The 22695-nt window shown below is 52.1% G+C and overlaps 1 long non-coding RNA gene across 1 annotated transcript in view; it reads right to left on the bottom strand.

Annotated features, from left to right (window-relative positions):
* Window positions 1-329: 329 nt before the first annotated feature.
* LOC140687163 (uncharacterized) overlaps window positions 330-22695 on the bottom strand; it is a 58927-nt gene continuing 36561 nt past the window's right edge. The window contains exons 3-4 of the long non-coding RNA XR_012061316.1: window positions 2138-2261; window positions 330-850 (exon numbers count right to left, since the gene is read on the bottom strand). This is a non-coding gene — a long non-coding RNA (uncharacterized lncRNA). The remainder of the gene's footprint in view (window positions 851-2137; window positions 2262-22695) is intronic.

Here is a 22695-nt window from a genome sequence, read left to right as displayed (position 1 = left end):
TTCCATTTCTCTCTCAGATGGACTATTGATGAATTTTTTTGCCGACAGATGGTGGATGTCTTTGCAAACTCTCTTCTGATGGATTAAATTTTCCCCTGATACTGGCGCTCTGAGCAAAAGCAGACCCCCTCTGAAACCCTTGCCTGGGAAGCGCCTGAGTGACAGGAGGGACACACGGGTCACCTGGAGGTATTCTGCAGGTGTGCCCATGAGCTGAGTCTTGACCAGGCAATGGCCCAGCCCTCCCCAGAGGGCCAGGCCCCTGGGCCTGTGTGTGTTGGAGGGAGCCTCGATTTCTACTCTGGCTGCAGGCTGAAACGTGACACCATCATATTTTACCCCCAAAGGCCCGATTTGGTTTATTTATTCATATGACTACAACCCTGATGAAGGTGGGTTAATCCCAGTGGGCCAGTGTGACCCCAAGGGGACAACACCGCCCATGCACAGGCCTGGCTCTGAGAGGAGACCCTGCAGGGGCAGAGGCTGCCCCAGGACACAGACGCTGAGCTCAGCCCCCAGCCCACCTCCCCTCCAGGGCTCCCTTCTGGGCTCCACGTCTGACTCCAGGCTGGGAGGAGACTGATCGGGCAGAATCTGTCCCTACCTGCTTGTTAAGGGCAGGGTCTGACCCCGCCACACTGGCTTGTTCCAATGGCTGGGGCCCCTCTGTGGTGGGTCCTGGCCATGTCCCTCCCCTCTCAGTGTGCAACCAACCCCCTGCCAGCTGTCCTACTGCGGAAAGTTCATGAATTTTGGTCTCAAAGTTCAAGATAGAAGCCCAAGCTCCTTCATTCCAAGCTGGCTGGCCTTGGCACGGTGACATGTCTCTAAGCCTCCATTTTCTCTTCTGAAAAACAGGGATAGAAGAAGCTTACCTCTCTGGGCTGCTATGCAGATGAACGATCTTGAGGGCAAAGCTCGGGGTGCGAGGTGGGGCACAAGGCAGAGCCCAAGTTCCCTCCTATGCTGACCCAGGGCCTGGCCCTCAGCCCGTGATGGACCCCTCCTCCAGGGAAGGATCCCGGAGGCTCTGGCCTCGCTGTGGGCCCTGCCCCACGCCTCAAAGGCAGAGGCATCTTAAGCCCTCACTGTAACTGCAGTGTCAGCAAAGGAGTCCAAGCTGGACCTTCCCCTCAATGGCTGGTGCCAAATTCTGCCTCCTGCCCTAACTTCCTCTGAGGATCCTGGTGTGACTCTTCTGTCATATATAAAAACGCCTTACTGCTCTAGAATCTGATTCCATTTGGCTTTGTACAGGCTCCTCAGAAGTATCAACATATATACATTGGTTTGTGGCCTCCTCCAGTCCTTAAAGCTACTCAGTCTTTCAAACTTGAACCAAGCGCCACCACCTCCAGGCAGCTTTAGTGGATTGCTCACAGATCAAATCTCCTCCCCACCCTGACTGTATTTAGATACTTAGATTCTGTTTCTGCGATTAGACTCATTCGCTCATTCATTCATTTACAAATCCAACAGGCTGAAGTTGACTGAGCACCTGCCGCGCACAGGCCCTGTCCTAGGCCTGGTGCCTTCAGGTGGTTGTATCCCCAGGCAGGTTTACATTCCCAGTGCTGAGCCCAGCACCTGCCTGTGGGGTGACAGGTGTTTGGTAAACAAGTAGATGCTGTGAGCCCGTCTGCCCGACCCTCCTGCATTCAGCACATCTTTGTTTAGATTTTACCTGTGCCTTTGCTAAATCACACTTTAATGATCCTTCTTCACCCAGTGCACATTCTCCCTCCCTCAGTGGGAGACCTATGGCCCCGGTGGGGGTTTGAAAACTGTTATCAGGCTGTTGGAGTCTCCCTGCTGCTCCAGCCTGGGCCCTGTGCCAGCTGGTCCCCACATTGGCCGCACCCAAGGCAAGCCTGCCCAGCCCTGCCGTCCTCCGGCAACCTCTGAGGCGGTGAGGGCAGGGGGCTCGCATGAGCCTGTCCGGGTTCTGCGGCTGCCGGTGTTACCCGTATCAGTCTCCTGGGGCTGCCGTAACAAAGTACCACAAACTGGGGGGCTCAAAACAACAGAAGCATAGTCTCTCACAGTTCTGAAGACCAGAAGTCCAAAATCAGGACCCCCCCCCCCCCGCAGGACCCCACTCCCATCACACTCTCTAGGGGAGATCCTTCCTCACCTCTAGCTTCTGGTGGCTCCTGGCATTCCTTCGTGTCGCTTGGCCTGTGGACACGTCACTCCAAGCTCTGTTTCTGTCTTTCCACGGCCTTCTTCAGTGTGTCTCCTTCCATGTCTTCTCTTCTCTGAAAGACACCAGTGGATTAGAGCCCGCTCAGATTCAGTAGGACCTCATCTGAAGGACACCTGCAAAGATCCTGTTTCCAAAGAAGGTCACATTCTGAGGTTCTAAGTGGACGTGAATCTGGGGACTATTCAACCACCACCTGGCCCTTCTGGGCAGAAATCTGGCATCTCCCACAATTCCAGCTTTCCCCTGGGCATGCATGGAAGGGAAGAGGACCAGGATGGTTTCGCCTCTCCCATCACAGCTGACTTCCTGATCCACAGTCACAGCACTCCAGCCCTGCCTGGGGACCCTGAGCTCTAGTGACATGGGACACACCCGAGGCCCTGGGGTCCGGCCGTGGTTAAGCCAGGAGTCCTGTCCTGGCCTTTGGTGCTAGACGGAGTCTCTTCCTAGAGAGAAGTTTCTTCCGCAGCACTTGCCCCGGTCATCCTAGGATGAGCAATGCCACCCGAGGGGACCCGGTATGGCATTTGGTAAGCAGACTGTGACATTCCTAGGCAGCCTCGGGGGCAGAAGCTCTGGTTTCTGACATATAAATAACTGTATTGTTGCAAACATAAATTGTAAACACAAGTAAGCCCCATGTCAGAAATCCATTTTTATTTAAAAAAAAATACAGTTTTTATGTTATGGGTCTATTTTTCACTAAATGAGGAAGATGGCCAAAACCCCTGAGGGAGTGAAATGAAAGGCAACTCTTGGCCAATCCACGGGGGACTCTAAACACATGAGCGAAAATGAAAGTAGCCATTCAACGATTTTATGTTAATTAGACACCGGGTATGACTCAGCTCGCAGAGAAGTAGGTGAAACATTAGTTCCTTGTCAGGCCGTTGGGAGTGTTGTCCTTCGGGGAAGAAGTCGGGCGAGTTGGGCCTTGTCTGTTTATGCTCATTGCTGGGAGCATCTCTGCCTTGAAGCACCAGATGGGGCCCGGCCCCGCCGCACGGGGATCTTTTTGTAGGAACACGGTCAGTTCGTGTGAGCTTCTTACAAAGGTTACAGCACCTGGTCTTGGGGTGGCCGGGTAGCCTGGGCGCCTGGGGCTAAGAGCCAGGTCAGGGGGGCTGTGCCCCTCGCTTCCCGGCACAGTCTCTCTGAGTTCCAGTCTCCTCCTTGGTACTCTGGGGATGATGCCAGCAGCCACCTCAAAGGCTGCTGTGAGGATTAAATGCCTCCTTCCAGGAGAAGGGCTTAGCACAGGGCCGGCACACGCAGAGGGCCCTCCGTGAAGGCAGCCACTGTTACCCACATTCGTCTGATAAGTGCACAGATGAGTTTGAAATTACCAGCCATAGTGGGTGGGCCTTTATCCCTCTCAGAGTCATCCCCCATCAGGGGAGCCTTGTCCCCGTGCAAACTCTGGGGAAATGGTTATCAAATGTGAACCCAGAAGCTTTGTCTTTTCCTGGCTTTCAACCCTCAGCACAGAACCACCATGATTTTGACTCTTACTTTTATCTGCTCTTTAAAGTAAACAACCAATTCACACCCCGAGAACTTACAGATTGGTAGGATATAAATACATCCATTTGTTTTAAGCTGTCGGAGAGAAAAATGACATTTTTAGCAGTGAGAAGGGCTGAATCATGGTCTGGAGGGATGCAATTGGATCGACCGCTTCGAGGGGTCAAGTGTAATTTTGGAGCAGAATTAGTATGATTCGTGATAGAGCTGTTACACCTACCCCACAATCCCTTCAAAACAAATTCAGTTCCAGGCAAGGATGATGTTTCTTTTTATTTAGGCGTTTTCCAAAAAGTTTAAGATGTGCTTTTGGAAGGAGGTGTTTGTGAGTTGTGAAGAGTCTGGAATTGCCTCTTCCCGCTGGGCACGTCTTTTTTCCAAATGTCAAAGTCATGGCGATGTGTCCAGATGACATCTGAGTGATGGCCGGACAGACTCCGTATCCTCGAGGTTCCAACAAGTTCCCTCCATTATTCCACCATTTCTTACGGGAGTGGACTGGAAAAAGGCCCAGTCAGGACAAACGGACTTACAGGAAGTACTGAAAAGGGGCGTTCTTGAAATACCTGAAGGACTTTAAAGCCACGTGCACTGTGTATACTATTATGAAGGAGGAACAGAATTCAAAAGCACTTAACCTCAGTCTCTTCATCTGTCCATAGAGGCTCGTAGTGACCTGACTGCCTTCCTGATGGAAGTCTCTGGGGGTCAACTGAGGAGGAGGCGCCTTGGAAACGTGAGGATGCCAGGTCACACGGAGGGGGCGGCTGGACGCCTGCTGCCCTGGGGCCCCCCAGCCCCTCTTCCCGGCTCTCCCTTCCGCCTTCCCGTAAGAGGGATTGATTTCGAAGTCTGAGGTCACGTCTACCAACCAGGGCAACTTTGAAAGAAAAACCAGCTGAATTCAGGCCAGGTGCCTCTTTCTTGGCTTGTTTTTTGGGAAGAAAAGTTTAGAATCAATAATCAGAGGTTTGAATTAGTTCAACCTTATTTTTCAAAATAACCAGTTGCAGAATTGAAGCATTCCCCACCCTCTACCTTGTTCCCAAAGACAAGCCCTGACTCTTCCACAACCAGCTCTCCCAGCGCCTTTGTGGGGGTGAGCCCTCACCCTGAGGTCCCTTGCTGTGAAGGAGGAAGGTGCATACACCCAGACCCATCTCTGTCTAAGTAATAGGTCAGCCAGCAGCACAATATTTCTGGATGCTCTTCAAACTGTTCCGCTCAGATTTATTTCAAGTGCGGATTTAGTTTCTTTCCTGCCGTGTTACCAGTTGGTAAGGACGTATTTTGCCAAGGTAATTTGCTCTCCTCTGGCCCAACTGAGATGCAGCAAGGAAAGACATGAAGTCTTCAATCTGAGAAAGGAAAGAGCATAAATTCTGAAATGTAGCACCCCCTTCCCCCAGCGTGGGAAGGTCCCAGGGGAGGGCTGTGAAAGAATTTGATAAAGTGTTAATAGCTCAAGACCCAAGGTAGCTGAATTAAAGGCAAGCTAGGGGACCACCTCTTCTCTTGATCTATAAAATGTGGGGAAATCTCTGTATCAACTCTGACAGCTACTTGGGTCTTTGCGCAGAATGCAGATGCTTCAGAATTTCAAGGTACACGTGAGTCCTTCTCAAGAGAGATGGAGACATTTGCTGGACTTACGGAGGAGCACGACTAGCCTGTGGCTGCAGGACCCGGGCAACGGTAAATACAATCACAGACTAGGCAATTTCAGCTTCCCAGTGAGAAGCACAGATTGATCATGTTGGTGCCTCATCCTTTGGCATTAAGATTTTCTCTTCCTTTCTGATGTGTTGTCAAGCAATGCTGCTCAATGTTGGCTTCACGCCCTTGGCAGTCACGCTATCTGCCTACCTGCCTGCCTTAAAAAAAAAAAAAAACAGTCTTTCTGTGCATGTGGTTTTATTTGGGGAACCCAAGCAACAGTGCGTTTGTAACTGGATGGCTTCTCTTTCTAAAGCAAAAAGGAGCCCAGGGCCATGGGCCAGTTGGTGTCAGAGCTGGTAGGCATCGGATCCCCCTGGGCAAGGCCTGTCGTCCACCCACCCTGGCTGGACATGGCTATGGGTGAGCACTGTGCTTTGGGTCCAGGTTTTCTTGATAAACAGATCTGAGCACATTGGCATCTGGATCAAACATCTGCCACATTTAAAGAGGGGGCTGCTCCTCTGGGGCCTCCAAGATGAAGTGCAGATGCCTCAACCCAATGGCCATGATCTGGAGGTGCCTGCCCTGTGGCCTTATCCCTATAGCACCACCTGCCAGGCCTTTACATCTGCTGCAATGGACAACTTCCCACCCTGGTTCATAAGGTGCATCATCCTGCCTCAGTGCCTTTGCATGTGCTGTTCCATCTGCTCTGATGCCCTTTCCCACCATCTCTGTCAAAATGGTACCTGTTCTTCAAGGATCATTTCATATGCCATCCCTGGGGTCCCCCTGTCACTCCACTCCCTGTCCTCACCCAGCTCTGCATATCTCCTACTGTAGTCTGCTCTGAATCATGTCTATTTGAGAGTTTCTGCCTCCAGCACTTGGTTTAAGATTTCCAAGGGCAGGAATCTGTATGGCACATAGTAGGTGCCAATTAATCTTAAAGTATGGCCTTTGCAGTCACACCTACTTATATTCAAACCCTAGTTCTGCCTCTTCATAGCTGTGTGACCTTGGGGAAATTTTTCAACCTCTCTGGGTTTCAGTTTCCTAAACTATTTTTTTTCCTAGTGCTTACAATTTGTGAGGCCCAGTGCTAAATGCTTTACATGCATTTTCTTGTTTATACAGTCTAATTCCTCCTTATACGAGGGAGAAATCACAGCACCTCTTTACCTGGGTTTTGGTGGAGTGATCACGATAATTCTCAGAAGCTGCTCGTGGCCTTGGGCAATGAGCAGTACAGCTGGGTGGACAAGGCCTCTCATGAGAACAGGTAACTCAGTGACTCACTGAGTACTGTGAGTCGTACTAGAGAGGGGAGGTGTGAAAACCGCCGAATTTGTAGCCAGTTGGTCAGAAAAGCAGGTGACTGGGGACCCCTGGAGGTGTGGCTGGCATCTGAAATTAGGGTGGCTTTGGGGAAGCTCCTAGCTTATGGCATCTGTGCAAATCCCAGATGGCGCCAAAGTCTAGGTCAGCCAGAACCGAATTGCAGTACACCCAGCTGGTTTCCTCTTCCCACCCACCAGGGAGAATATTCCCACACACAGTCCTGAAAGGAATCAGGACTCCCCATCCTCCTCTCTGCCCCGGAGGCTGGTGTGGCCAGAGAGTTTTCCTTTACACAACTAACCTCCATGATGGGGACAAGCAGGCTGAAAAGACCAATTACTCCTTCTTCTTATGTCCTCAACTAGAAGGGCCCCCAAACACCAAACAGCCGAGAAAGCAAAGGCACAAGTGAATGCAATCACCTTTCCCAAAGGGCAGAGGAGCCCTGAGGGAGTGTGTCTCCGGGGTCTTGTCAGGACTGGGGGTGACAGTGTGGACGTAGGCTAAGGTCACAAGACTGAAGTCTTCACACAGCCCCGCTACTGGGTGGAGTTCTGGCAGCGGTGTCTTTGTAGAGTTGCTATTTAACTGGGTGACTTGCCGTGGCATCTGTTGAGATCTTGGATCTAACAGATTTCAGGCTTAATCACCAGCAGCACCAACGAAGCCCTGCTTTTCTGTGTGTGGCTAAAAAAAATGACATCCAGGCACGGCTCAGTTAGGCTCCATCTATACAGCTTTTTAAACACCTCTGCCCACGTAGGGCATCCGCACAGGCCAGGTTTCCTATTAGGAGCACGAGCTTCAAAGAAAAAGAAAAAGGAAAAGAAAAAGAAAAAAGCCCAGGGAAAAGGCTCAGGCCTCACTGTGGTGGTCTTACTTCACAGGGAGACACTGCAATTCTCAGCTCCTTTCATCACACGGGCCCAGAGTGGTGGGCAGTGGGAGGGAGAGGAGGGAAGTGAAGTTGTGCAAATGGACCTGAAGAGCCCAGTGTGTATTTCTGGAGTGTTCAATCCTCCAGGGCTCGCATGTCCTCTGAAAGGGAAAAGCATGGTTTAAGTAATGGATCTAAATCCTTTCGAAGGTCTTAATCTCACTGTGTTCACTGTTGGCTGGAGCAAAGCCAGCCCCCCACGTAGCCTGGTCCTGCCTCCTGCCTCTTCTCTCTGTTTATTTTCTTTATGATGCATCACAACTTCTGTTTACCCAAGTATCATATCATCTGGGAATGGAAGCCCTGGGTAGGCAGGAAGCTGGTCTGTCTTTTCTCTGTTGCACCTCCAGACTGAGCATGCTGCCAGCACACAATAGGAGCTTAATGAAAGTTTGACAAGGAAACCTCCTAACTGGCCTCCCTGCCTCTGGTCTCATCCCCTTTCACCTGCCCACCTAGTGCATCACCTGCGTCACTGCTCCAGTAACAGTGACGAGAGGACGTTCGCTTCCAGCCCCCAGATTTAGCCTGGCCCACTAGAGCCCCTGCCCTGCTTGTAGGCAATGGCTCCCTCTTCCCTCGCATGTCTCCCTCGCTCACCCTGGATCTCCAAGGTCTCCTCCACCAGGGGTGCCCAGACCCTCTTCATGCCTTGCGGTCTTCCTTCTTCGTGAGTGTCCTCTTTTGCTCAGCCCCTGTGGTGCCATGCACGGAGAGGGGCTTGGTGACTATTGAACAAAAACGCCAGCTACCACGTGTCCACCAAGCCGGGCCTCGCACCAGGCGAGGCCTTCTCTTTGAAAGGCTTCCCGGGTCTAGAATGGGCCACTGTAAGTTCTGGTAATAACTTGAATGGAGCAGCAGCCAGTTGGAAGAAAAATCTGTTTTTCATCTAGTGGAAGAAACAATCCAGTAACAGGGAACTCAGCCATTTGCACATCCGGATCCTTTTACCACAAATGGCTTAGGCACCCAGGCACACCACTCTGCCCCTTCTAGATGGGCCTGGCGCCAGACCCAAAGGAAATTCCAGGCGGCGCGGGACAGAGCTCGCTGCGGCTTCCTGGAACTGTGGTCGCCGAGGAGACTTGATATTAGCAGCAACTGCAAATGGCCAGGAATCTGGTAATTGCTCATCAGAGTTGGTGCCTGGAGGCCAGGCAGGCAGACGCTGGGAGGGACGCCCTGCACCCAGCAAAGATGCCATTGGTGCTGGGAGGGCGGGTGGGGCAGGCAGGCGATTAATGAGAGGAAGGACCTGACTTGTAAGTTTGACAGGTGATCACGGGAAGTGTTTGGAAACCCACTTGTCATTCTCTCCTTGGGTTTGCCCTTTTTAGAGGGAATGCTGGGATAGGAGGGCAAATAAATTTTATGCCATTGAAAAGCCCTGTTGTAATTACCTCCAGAAGATGGGGGTCAAATTCCAAAAGACCTTTACCAAAGGAGTCTGTTTCCTTATTCACAACCTTGGGAGGGTGAGAGTAGAGAGCAGTTTCACTCCCTCTAGGGATCTGTGTCCAGTAACTGGTCACCGGTGGCCTGCGTACACGTGACTGGGTTTCCCTGGGCCTCGCTAACTGAAAGCACTGATTAACCCTTTATTGCAGCCATCTGCACTTATTTTGTACAAAATCCGTGACTTTTAGTTATATTAACAAGAACAGCAATGATAAATGCTGGTTGCTAGTATCAACGCAGTAGATCAGAAGGGACTGGGGAAGAGTGGAAATGGGAGTGGGATCAGGTCTTCCTGACATCAAACCCTGCTGGTTGCCACTGTAGCCTTACTTGAGTCCTCCGTCTGCATCTCAGCAGAAATTGACCGTGAGTCTTTCCTTCATCCAAAGCCCATGGAGGCCCGCCTCCCTGTGGCTGCAGGTTTCAGAGGAGTGGTTCCCCCGTACTGACTTTTGCTATCAGGAGGGAACCCCGTTTACTCTGCCCCAGATCCCATCATTGGAAGTCTGGGGTTTGACAGAAGATTAATTGGAGATTACATAGGGCTGCTTTAGTTCCTACAGCCTATAAACTTGAAATGTACAAACTCAGTCTCTGACCCGGACTTGAGGGCACAGGCCACTTCTTACATTTTTTTTTTTTTAAGAAACAAATTCACCTTCTCTTCAGAACGTCATGAATATTTCAGACAGAAGTGCCCCATGCTCTCTCCCCAGCATTCTTCTTTTCCGGTGTCCAGGTTTTCCCAGTGCTTTCCGGCTGCTCAGAATCCCCACTGGGGAACCGGGACCTCTTATTCCAGGAAAACCTTTTTCTTTACACTGAGCGGCATCCTGAGTCTTGAATCTGTCAGGGGAAGAATTCAGGCTTTCGCGCTGTGTAATCGGAGAGACTAGTTCCTACTAAGTTATTAAAGACTGACAATTGATGCAGTGCCTTGACATCCCTAAAAAAGCTACATCAGAACAGGATTTGGACTAAGGATGAAGAAGGGCACTGGAGGAGATGTTTGGGATAGCAACTTAGCAACAGTTCACAGTGGCTCTGCTGTCACAGGCCAGACAGCAGAAAGAGGGAGACAACGTCATTTACTGAGCCCCTGCTGGGCCTTCAGACCTCTCTGTGTCTCAGTTTGTCTTCTCCTTCTTCAATTTGCTTTTTGCATCTCTGTACATGCCACCTGTGTCTCTGGAGGTAAGTGGCTCGTTTCTTGCAGGCAGGGAGGGGTCTGCTGCCTTTCTAAGCCTCAGGGGGCCCGGAGAAAGAAGTTGGGTATAAGAATGGGACCAAGCAAGTGCTGGGCTGGGAGATGGTCCTGCGAAAAGGGGGCACCAGGAAGGACAGACGATGTCACTCATTGATTCCTCTCATCAACTGAGGGCTTCAGTTTGAGGGGAGGCACAGGGACACGAGAAGAAACTGGTGCCTGTCAGGCTACATGGGACCAGCCCTGCGTGACTTGATCACTCCCATGGGGCGATTCTACTGGAGCTGCCAATCACAGCAACTTAGCTCAGGAGATGGCCCAAGGGGAGGGCACATGACTCAAGCCAGGCCCATCAGAGTGCTTCCCTGGGATTTTAAATACGGAGCCAGAGGAGGAGTATTCCTTCCTCTTGAGCTGCTAAGCTGTGAGAGTGTGAGTTCAGAGCTGCCGTGGCCGAGCACTTTCCTTTCAAAAGAAACAGCAGTGGGAGGGGAAGAAGCAGACGTGTGGAGGGAAATGGAAGCAAGAGATCGGGTGGAGAGGCCTGGCGGTGTTTACACTCCCAGAGCTGGCTCCCCATCCCTAGCGCCTTTGGGGTGGGGGATGTGGAGAGGTAGGGGGAGAGCCAGGAGAGGCATGTGGCAGCGACTGAGATGTGGTGGGGGAGGATGGAAAAGAAACACGGAGAAGAACATCCAGAAACCAGCCGCTCATGTGGCAATTAGGACCTCACTGTGACCTTGACAGAGCAGCTGGGAGAACTGTCTGCTGGCCAGACTGCTGCCCACTGATCTTCAGCTGCCAAGAGGGTGCTTTTTCTAATTTGCCTAAGGCACCACACGTGGTGACCCTGGGAGTCTCTCTCTCTGAGAGCTGTTCACTGAGGCCAGCCTCTGCCCTGCATACTAGACAGTTACCTGCGCGGGCAAAGGAGACAAGCACGGTCCTTGTCCACAGTGTCTCGTCAGGACACAGGTGAGTAATGTGCAGTCACTGTGCCTGTGAGGAGGGGCACAGGAGAACGACAGGGGCTGTGGGAGCTCAGAGGAGGCGACGTCTGGACCGGCTTCACAGAGGTGGCGGCGGGAGTGGCAAAAACCTCAGTGGATCGCAGCCACTGAGTGCCTTTGAGTCTACAACATTCATGCCTTAACCAGGAGGAGGCTTTTGTATTTCCCAGGGTTTTTACATCTCTTTCATTCGACCCAAAACGCAACCATGTCAGGAGAGGAAGACAAATATCACAATCGCTATTTTATAATGAAATCTTGGAATAATTGACTCTTGAAGTGGCCTAAGGCAAAGGAAGAAAATATTATTTCTTGAGCATCTACTGTGTGCTAGGAACTTTTCAATGACCACAGCTACTCTCCCACTCCACTGCAAGGTTGATGCGTTACCCCTTTTATTGATAGGTGGACTGAGGCTCAAGATGGCATAGATTTTTGTCTCTTAGTGTAGAGCTCTGATCTCAGCAGGAAGCCGTTTTTCAGCCTTTTCCATTGGACCGAATCTGTTAGGACTGTCAGAAAAAGAAAATTCGTCTCACACTAGCTCCACCACCAAAGGCGATTGACTGGCTCATGTGCTTTGGGAAGATTCAGCGGTAAGATGGATTTCAGGCTTGGTTTGATTCAGCAGCTCAATGCTGTTATCAAGCGCCCTGTTTTCATTCAGCCTCTGCCTTCTAGATAGTAGAATAATCCATAAGCAGCCTCCCTCATGATGGCAAAGAGGCCTCCAGGGTTCCAACCCTCACAACTGCTACCATGTCTCCTCTTGAGGCTCTTTCAGAAAAGCAAGGAAACTTTCCCCCCAGTTCCTGGTAAATTTTCCTTCTGTGTCATTGCTCCAAATTGGAACACATGTCCATTCCCAAGGCAATGTCAGGAATGCTTTGGTCTGACCAGCTGAGCCCTGGGTCACCTGAAACAGTCACTGAGGCATGGGAGATGGAACCACCCTGATTGTCTAGATGGCCAGAGCTCACCCCACGCACAGGCGGACAGCTCAGGGTTCCGTGGGGGTCTGGTCCTGTTACGTGCTTGGAAGGCGGGTGCTGGTAGACAGCCAACAGAGCCCCCAGGGATGCTTGTGGCTTATTTCTGTGTTCACAGGACTGAGCAAACAGTTCTGCGTATTCACTGAAGCAGAAGAGCCCCTGATTGGATGCATGGGTGCATTTTTGGTCTCTCAGGGAGGGAAACAAACATATGAAGAGGCTCCCAAAGGACTCGGCGCCCCGATGGTTTCTGGAGGACATTTTTCTCAATCCTGGCAGAGGTGTGCCATCAGAAACAGAGCCCATCAGGGCCGAAATTGCCTAATTAATTCAGGGTCAGGGGCTCTTCGGCAGGTGGGAGGAGAGGAAGGTGGGTGCCCCTGCCTGAGTGCTCTTGGAGCCGGCAGCACCAGGCCGTGGGCAGTCATGGCTGTGGGTTGACTCACCCCAGTGGGGAGACTCAGGCGCCCAGGGTGTTTGACAAGGCACTCAACTTGGCACCCAGCCTCCTCCAACCCACAGGGCACATCAATCCCACTTTCATCAGATGCAGACAAAGAGAAGGCTATTAGTTAATTCTGAGCCCCAGGCTGTTCTGTGCATTTTCTCCTTTACTGCCTGGAACTGGTTCTGGTTCACCCAGGTCTTGGCTTGGGGAGCGCCCATGGGCACCTCTTGATTGCTGCATTCATTTACTTATCCGAGAGTCATTCTCTGAGTGGGGCGCTGGGGGAGCAGAGATGGGCCGCAGCCCCTACCTGCTAAGTGCAGGGTCGAGGAGGGGAGGGGCGCTGCTCAGGGTGGGGAGTCCAGGTGCTTCTGAGTAGAGAGAAGCTTGAGAATCAACATCTGTGCCGGGAGGGCGTGGACGCGGGGCTAGGAAAGGGCTCCATTGTTGAGGACCAGAGCTTCTGTGGGAGGGGGTGGGGACAGGTGGTGTGTGCGTACAGGGAGGGGTGGTGGAAGCGAATGAGACTATAGGGTAAACTGAGGCTGGGTGATAAAGGCCTCTGGAGAGATTCTTAATGGAGCAGAGAATGGAGAGCCACGCCCAGCCTGTAGGCACGCAGGCTTACAGGACCAAATGCGTCTGTCTGGCAGGCTGTGGCGGTGAGACAGAGCAAGTCAAAAAGGAAGGCGGTACAGGTGGCATGAGGAATGCCAGGTCAAGGCAGAGGCGGTTTCCTACTGGATGTGGTGGGTGGCAAGAGGCAAAGTTACCTTCAATGTATTTGCATCTGGCTTAGAAAATTCAGTTAGAGGTCACAGGGGCAGGACATGGGCTTGGGTTGGGGAGAGGATAGTTCAGAGTTGAGGTGCACTTGGGACATTCGGGAGCGTCCGGGGGGCACAGCACAGTTGCAGGGCAGGGATGGAGATGTGGGAGTTGGCGCACTACCATTTTTATTTTGCACATTCCCTTCCGGCCTCTGTTTCCGTGACAGGCAGTTACAGACATAACCGGGGCTGAAGTCCCTCAAGTTACCGAACTGAGCCTTGTTTCCAGGTGCGATGTGGGGATAAGTCTCTACCCCACAGTGCTGTCTCGAGAATTAACTGAGATGATGGTTCAGCTCATGCCCAGCATACGCCATGTGAGCAAGGTAGCAGCAGCCGTTGTCATGACAGGTCTACACGTTTCGGATGGCCGCGGCCTCGTGGACACTGCTTCTAAACCACACCACCTCCCCAGCCCCCCGGACAGGAATGGCCCTGGCAGGCTGCCTCCATGGAAACCCAGGGTGATGCTTCTGCTGTTCTCCGAGGGGGGGATTTGTTGTGGGGGATTCATTTTTCCAGGCAGTTCTCTCTGTGATAGAAGTGGCTGTGCTGCTTCACATTAGGCACATGGAGAACACAATGTGGTCTCGTGACCGCCCCTCCCCTCCTTTTCGCTCTGGGGGCAGGACCACTGGACACAGGGTCAGGCGGGTTTACACAATGAAATTAGCACACAATGGGGGATCATTCTCCCGTGCAGCACCGGCACCTGCACCCAAATCCATCAGTGATTCAAGCGGAGGGAGTGCTGCCCAGCCCTCGTGAGCGACAGGCCCTGTCTGGATGCTCAGTTTTCCGTCTCCCACACGTGGTGCTCTGGCTGTAGACAACGAGAAGCGCACGCGGGGCCCAGGGGAACAGCTGGCCAAATCTCCTGCTCTGATGACTCGAGAGTTCAGGGAAATGATGAGCAGAGACAAATAGCGGAGGCCTCGCCGTCACCATGGGGTTGATGGCTCTCAGTCTGCGGGACCACCCGCGGGGCCGACTTCAGGACCACTATGTGTCCAGTGCGTCAGGATCTCCTTAGCTCCAGCCTCACCCAGACCTCAAAGGCTGTTCCCAAAAGACCATCCAAAATTCAAGGGTTGGATTGGGGATCAGTGGTGAGAAGCAGCAGAATTTTTCCAGTGAAAACTCAGTTGCATCTGGTTTGCTCACATTAGTTGTATTCCATGTTGTTTCTCTGCTATCTCATCTGAAGACTCTAAGTAGAGGGCTTGGCCTAGACCTGTAAAGATGCCAACAAAACAAGAGGCATGCATCTGAGGATCTGTGAGGCTCTGGCAAGCATTCTGTCCACAGGACATTTGGCAGGTTCTTTGTTTACCAGCACAATTAACCCCCTACTGTGGACTTGGCATTATGCTAATTGCTGTGGGGGCTAGACAGGCACCCCAGATGGACAGTTGGACGGACAGACGGATGAATGAACGAATGAACGAATGAATGAGTGAGTGAAGACCAGGACCTGTGCTCTGTCCTCAGATCGTCCCCTGATCCCTCATGTTTCCTGGGCACGCTGTGACTGACTGGCAGCATTTCCCCTGACCTGTCCTGTTTGTTCAACGTTGCAAATGCTTAGGTAGGGTCAGGCACAGCGTGTCAACATCTGCCCGTCCTTCTGCCAGCACCAGGTGAGGCGTGAGAACTTCCTGGTTCCCTGTGAGCGGCTTCACTTTTCTGTGTTTTAGTTTCACTGGCATGGTGTCTGGGGGAGAATTTAGCCCCAAGGAGACTTTCTGCCCCAGATATTAACGCTTCCCTTTAACTTGGTTTATTAGCTCTTGCCTGAGGTGGAAGAGTGAGCTACGCCGCACTCGTGATGGGCTTGTACCACACTAGCGAAGTCTGAAGATGCACCGGGGAAGGAAGTGCTGGGTGGAGCAGGGCAGACTATGGGCATTCTTCGTTTGAGAAAGTCGTGCCACCTGGGAGAGCTATTGCCAAGGACCCTTGCTGAGACACGCTGCCAACATCAGAATTGAAATCCAGGATGCCCAATTAATCTTGGTTCCCATGACAACCAACAGAGCGAGCCCCACCTGCTCCCAAGGCAAGGAAGTATCTCTACAAGAGGCTTGGGGCAGAGAAGCACCAAGCACTGGGGCACTGGGGACAACAGGCAAGGATGCCACTCTGATGGCAGTGGCCAGGACCTCAGAGGTCTTTGAAGGGGGTGCTTTTCAAACTGCACTCCTTTCATCACAATCAGGAAGACCAGGAAATTCCCAGAATTCACTGGGGCATGCCTATTCTGTTCAGGGGAGGGAGAGGAAAGAGTTCAGGTCAGGAATAAGGAGCTGAGGCTGCAAACCAATCACATATAACTATCGTTAACTAACTTTGTGATGTTTGGAGATCACCCTGGCTTCGAGAATGTCACAGTTCTTAGGTCCTGAGTTCCAGAGGAAACACTAATTGATGGGGAGGTGTCTTAGGTCCCATTGAAATATATATACATATATATATATATATATTCAGGTTGGCTACTTTAAGAGAAGGCAAAACAAAAGAAAAATGTGTGTGTGTTGGAGGAACCTGTGATCCACGGCCACTGGCCTTTGCTTGGAGACATTTCTAGCCTATATTCAAGAGTCTGTGCTAATTGACATTTGCCTCTTTTCCTCTGTGGAGGCTGCCATCCCTGTGGACATTAGGATGTTGGCACCACAACTATTCCTGATGCTGAGCAGTAGTTTCTTTCTGCCAGGGCCAGACGCTGCTGCAATTATCATAAAAGAAGAAAACAGTTGGATAAGGAACTTGCTTTGTAGGCTTAACTAAATTAATAGACTAGCCTTGTGACCAGATGGACTTTCCTTTCACCGGCACGGGGAAGTTCTCAGGCGTCTGTCTGCACAGTATAAAAGGAGCCCAGATCTCTTTATTTCTGTCCAGCTCCTTCTCCCCACCCCCAAACCCGGCTCTGTCTTAGAAAAGACACACTTAACAGCAACAAGACGGCGTCCCTGACAAAGAAGCTGAGAGCCTGGGAGACGTATCTGAAAGGCTAGTGAGAGGAGCTCATTTTTCTGATTCCATTATGGGCACCATTGGTTGGAGAAGAAATTTTAAAAAACATTCCATCTTCACACAGTGTAAGGTTTTGAAGAGTTTGCCCCCAGTTACTGCAGCGGTGGCGGGATGTGGATTAATTTGGAAATAAGGGAAAACTTCAGGTGAGGTGGAGGGGACTACTCTGGCAGGATGATGGGGGTACACTTCCCAGGTAGCCAAGTTAATGGGAGTTAATGAGCTGCCAGGGTGGAATAATCAGCTGTGCCCTTGGCAACCAGCCTGAACACAGGGAATTTTGCTTCACGGAAGGCCCAGGGAGCCCTCCCTGCTCTGCAAAGCTGAGGCCTTGATTCCCAAGTGTCCCTTGTCATGGCTTGCTCCTCCCAGACGATAGTGCCCCTCAGCTCACAGCCAGGAGGAGCCTCCTCTGCATGGCTGTGGATGGATGGTCACAGCATCCTCCTGCATGAGGGACAATGGAAATGACCCACATGAGACAGGCCAAACCAAGACAAAACTAGGTCTTGACCCCACGGCTCATGGGCTCGTTTGCCGTGAACAGATTCTTTATCCTCAGTGGACCTCAGTCTTCTCATCTATAAAATGGGCACAGTGATGACATGAAAAATGGCAGTGAGGATCAAAGAAGATAAAAGGTGAACTCAGAAAGTGCTCTCCTACTTGCTATATTGGTGTTCTTGGCTGCTGCCCACCGTGCTGTGCTAAGGGCACTTTTGGAAAAAACAAAGGAGTGGGGAGAGTCTAAGAGAGGCAGAGATTTCTTCTGATTCCCCAGCACCCTGTTCTCCTGTCCCAGTCTCTCGAGGCCCAAGGGAGCTCTGACAGCCATTTTTGACTTGAATTAGGATTCCCCTGCTTTCCTGAAAAAGTGAGACTGAAAGGCCAAGGAATCCCCTGTTTTCTTTGGGGCATCACCAAGTGCTCCTACCTGGGGGCAGTTAATTGTTTGTGTCCCTGTCCCCTCTCGCAGCCGACTGTAAACAACTCAGTGGCAGGAACCAGGCCTCTCAGCAACGCACGGTCACAGCGTGGTCCCCTGGGCTGTTTTGCTGAAGGGGCGGCTGAGTTCCCTAGGGCCCCCAAGGAGATGAAAGTTGTTTCTCATTTCTATCTATTTTCCTATTATCAAAAAATGTGCCCTGACCGGTAAAACGCTGTTAAAAATGCTCCAGCAGACCTTGGCGGACACCAATCAACCCCAGAAACAGGAGCAGGAAAGGAAACACACTGTGGCAGGATGGCGAGCCCCCTGCCCCTCCCCATCGGGGACCTGGAGACGAGGAGGGCACACTCTGCTCGCTTAGTGAATGTGGAGCAAAAAAATGGGTAAGAGCTGAACAGAACAGTCAGTAGAGATTCAAGTGCTCACTTCTGAATGGTGCTCAGGCAACAGGCACAGTGCCTGCTCCTGGAAACAGCGCTGTCTGCACAGCGCTGTCTGCACAGGCGAGCAGGACGCCACGGCCCCCTTGAGTGGCGCGCCTGCGCAGGGCGGTGGGCTGGGGCTGGGAGCAGGGGCCCTGGATGTGCCCCGGGAAGGAAGGCAGGGGCTGGGGAGGGTGGCGGCTGGGGCTGGAATTCCCACCACCTAATAGCCAGAAGACTCTCTTTGTCAGCCTCCAAGCAAATCAAGGGAGCACCACCTTGTTGGTGGGGGTGATTCTTGTGACGTCCGCACAGCGGCCCCCGTGCACTCACGCTCAGGGCCAGCATGACTCACGGCCTTGAATCAGCCATTGTAGAGTCTGAGGAAGGCAAATGGGAACACCAATGCAAAAGGTGTTGGGAAGAGAACGTTCTGTTCTGTCCTCCCGTGAGAAGTGTCTGTTTGGCAGAGTCATGGCAGGGACAATGACATAGGAGACGCCCTTGAACATTCTCAGACTGTCAGGCTGAGAGGCAGAGAAGAGGGGGAGGAGGAGAGCAAGAATTCACTCATTCACGGTTATTTATCAAACCTCTGTCTGTGACAAGCACCGTTCTAGGCGCTGCAGATTCCCTGGTTATCGAGATGTCATCCTTCTCGTGGGGCTTAGTGGGGACCCAGACAATGAAGATGGCTGCTGTGCATTCATTTTCCTGGAAGCCAATACTTAATTCCACACAGGCGTGTTGAGACAGTTGGACAAATTCTGTCTTCGTCCATTCGGGCTGTTAAAACAAGATACCATAGCCTGGGTGGCTTATGTCTTTCTTACAGTTCTGGAAGCTGAGAAGTCCAGGATAGTGGCACCAAAAGGTCTGGTGTTTACCGAGAGCTTCCTGGTTCACAGGCAGCATCTTCTCCCAGTGTCCTCACATCGTCGAAGGGGCTAGGGTGCTCTGTGGGGTCTCTTTTATAAGGACACTAAACCCATGTATAAGGGCTCTGTCCTCACGACCTAGCCACCTCCCAAAAGACCCCACCTTCTAAAGCCATCACATTTGGGGCCTAGGTTTCAACATATGAATCTGGGGGGACACAACATTTAGACCATAGCAAATTCCAAGTTGACTGGCCTTACGGAGGAGCTGCTGGGGGTGATAGTGAAGCATCCCCAGAGAACAGGACAGTAAGGGAAGGAAGATCACCTTGGAGGGTTGAATTATGGACTTGAGATCTCGTGCATCAGAGCTGAAGAGGCAAAGTCACCTTAAGAGAGAGAGAGTCCTCAGTCAGCAGGACTGTAATTGAATTTAATGCATAACTTCTATAAAGAAAGACTGTGTCGAGCAGAAAGAAAGTCATTGGAGTGGATCACCTCCCCCGGCTGTCCCAGCACTGCCTGGAGATTTGGTAGCTCCCTGGCCTGGTCCCCAAGGCAGAGGTGTTCTTGTGGCACAGCACTTCCTGGGCTACCTGTGGGTACAGGTTGCATTATCTGTCCACAATTCTTCCTTCTTTCTCTGCCAATGCAGTGGCTTTCCTGAGAGGGAACTACTCCCCACCTGGCTGTCTTTGACCTTGGCTTGCTTCAGCCAATGGAGTGCCGGTGGACATGATGTGATCAGGGGCTTTCAACATGCTTAAATGGTTTGCCTGCCTCTTATGTGCCTGCCATTTGCCAGGAGAAGAATTTGACCCAGTAACTCTTTCAGTCTGGATCCCAGAATGAGACATACATGGAGCTGACCTGAAACCAACCTGCAGCCCAAAATAGAGCCTCTAGAGTCCACCTACAAGCAGGTGAATGGAAAATGAATGCTGTTGTTTTAGGTCACTGAGCTGTTAGGTTTGTTACACAGCATCACCATTACAGAAACCTGACTGATGCACAGAACCCGATGTAGGTAAATGCTCTAATCTCAGAGGTGGTTTCATTGCTCCCTTCTGCTCTAGTTCCTGGCTGTCTAAGCCACCTTCTTCTTATAGGTTAGCTTCCTATACAATGTGCTAATCAGAAAGGAGCTGGTTGTGCCTGTGTTAATATTACTAGTTTGATTTTTCCTCATAAAGTATCACGTTGGTTTTCCACATCACTCTTCTGAGTAGTTAAGAGAGTCAGGCCTGAGGCTGATCCCCTCTGAGACCCCAGCAAAGATCCTCATGTGGGGCTACAGTGTGTGGCTGAGCACTGCACCTTGGTGAAGGCCCTGAGGCCATGTCCAGCCTTTGTGGCCTGACAGCCAGTCAGCCTTCTTTAAGCCACACAGCCCAGCAGCCAGAAGAGATTCCTCAAAGCCAAGATCACAAATCATCATAGCCCCAGGCAGCATCGCCAAGGTGGGATTATCATGCCTGGTTACAACAGTGGCTCTCAGTTTGGGGAGGGGGATGGATCATATGATATCCAGTCTCATCATTCCTAGTGGCAGGAGCCTAGTGAGGGGAAGTGAAGGGTGGGGTGCAATCATGGTAACGTTCCCTGGTTTCATCCCATTGCCAGTGGATGACCACTGGGTTGACAGGATTAGGAAAGCTTTGTGAGGGGGCAGCACCCCAGATGAGCTTTGGAGCTTGGGTAGAATTTTGTGAAGCAACGATGGGGGCGGTGGGCATAGCAGGTAGAAGGAAGGCTATAGGCAGGAGCATGGGCCAGCGGATGGTGGGGGCACAGAATGAGTCTGGGGAACAGCAAGGCAAGCCAACCTCTGTGGCTGGAGGTCAGGAGACAGGCTGAGACTGCGAGAGACATGAAGCTGGGTAGTCAGGCCTGAGGGTCACGGAGGGTCCCAATGCCTGGGTGTGGTGTGAATGCTCTGAGGGGCAGACAATGACGCAGCACAAACCTGGGCTCCTGGCACCATAGTCCAGGCCCCTTCCAGGCAGGCCAGGCGAGCAGACCAAGATTCCAGGGGCCTGGTGTGACCCTGCTGCCCTGAGAACCCAGGCCCACTCCAGGGTTGAGCCCCCAGCCGGAGGAATGTCTTATCTGGAGCACTGGCCTTACTCCCTCCCACCAGCTCTGCTTGGCCTGGCTGATCTCTGCTGGTCCCTGTGCTTGTCTGGGTCTCGGCCTCACCTCCGGGTGCACTGGTGTGCAGTCTGCATCTCTGGCAACGGTGTGGACATGCTCCCAGTGACCATGGCCGCCCCCGAGGTATGACCCAGTGAGTGGTGCCCAGCAGCCCCTGGGCTGACTCTCGCTTCCCTGGACAGGGCATCAGTCCTGCTCTTCCTTCTCCCTTCTTGGAACAGAGGAGAAGGGGCAGACCCGAGCCCAGGGGAAAACTGCCTCCACTGTGCTGGGTCACTTTCCACAACTTCCCTGTCACAATAAGGGCCCACGTGGCATGAGGGAGAGGCTCGGGCTCCATGAGCCCCATTGCACTCAACACGTAGGACTTGCAAAGAGGGTCAGATCCTTCTCTGAGCCAAGGCCTCTGCCTGGCTACACATGGCCTGGGGATGTCCAGGCTGCTTCCAGAGATGATTCTGTCCAGAGAAACCAATCCATTCATTCACGCCCTCAACAAGAATTTCCTGAGCGTGGCCAGGCACCATGGGGCCTTGGCCGGACAGTGATGAACAAGACAGATCAGGTCCCGGGAGCTGACCCTCTGGAGAGGCCTATTTGGGCCTGCAAGGCAGGGCTGCGCTACAATGAAGAAAGAAACCTGGTGCCCCTTTTGGGACGGGCTGTGGTTGGCAAGGCCTTAGCTGTAGCTGAGAGCCTGGAGCCCACCAAACGGTGCTGACTGCATTCCACTGCAAACGGGACCCTCTCAGCCTGACAAGGGCAGCAGGGGAAGGATGCATGTCACCACCCCCTCACCATCACCCCCGCCTGTCCAGTCGTGGTCTGCACCCCACCCCACTCCTAATGCCTCCTTCTTCCCAGTCTGCCCCTTCAAGGCCTCAAACCCCATTTTAACCAAATCCCCCACACATAGACATACTGTCGCGCTGCGCCCGGGGGATGGACGTGGATGTGATTTGCCCTGGTTTGTGAAGCCACTGAGAAGGCTCCATCTTGGACTCAGTGGCAGAGCTGCCACCCAGGCAACCCTGCGACAACACTGTGGGCCTCCTACTAGGACCAGAGATGGGTGGTTTTGGTAGAATAAGCTCTTTAACATTTTTGCATGGATGACCACCTGCAGTGAACTCAGATAAAAACAGAAAGGTGTTGAGTAAATATAAGCCAGTTTCCCCATACAAGGTCCTGACCTGGACTTAACAGCAGAGGCGCCTGATGCCTGCTGCTCTGCTGTTAGTCCCTTCCCGCTGGAAAGCTTCCGTGTCCGTGCGGGGAGGACCTGTGCTGTTAAACCACCCCAGCAGCTTCTCAACAGTATGAACCCGAGACAGAAGTTAACAGAGCCTGGCTGGTCTGTTTTCCTAATTAAGATGTACTTTACAGAGAGCCAAATGCAGCCTTTTTAGAGCATTGTTCCATGAGTTCCAGAGAAGGCCCAGAGTGGTATAACCACATTGTCACCACAAACAGTCCCCTCATGCCCCTCAAGCAGTCAACCCTGCTACCCATCTCCTGCCTCCGGCATCCCTCAGCTGTTGTCTATCCGTATAATTCTGCCAGAATAGCACATGAGTGGAATCACACCTTATATAGCCTTGTGAGTCTGGCTTCTTTCAGTTAATAACGCATTTG

This window comes from Vicugna pacos, chromosome 18, assembly GCF_048564905.1.
Source record: "Vicugna pacos chromosome 18, VicPac4, whole genome shotgun sequence".
Taxonomy (NCBI): Eukaryota; Metazoa; Chordata; class Mammalia; order Artiodactyla; family Camelidae; genus Vicugna; species Vicugna pacos.
This window is presented reverse-complemented; position numbering and strand designations above follow the sequence as displayed.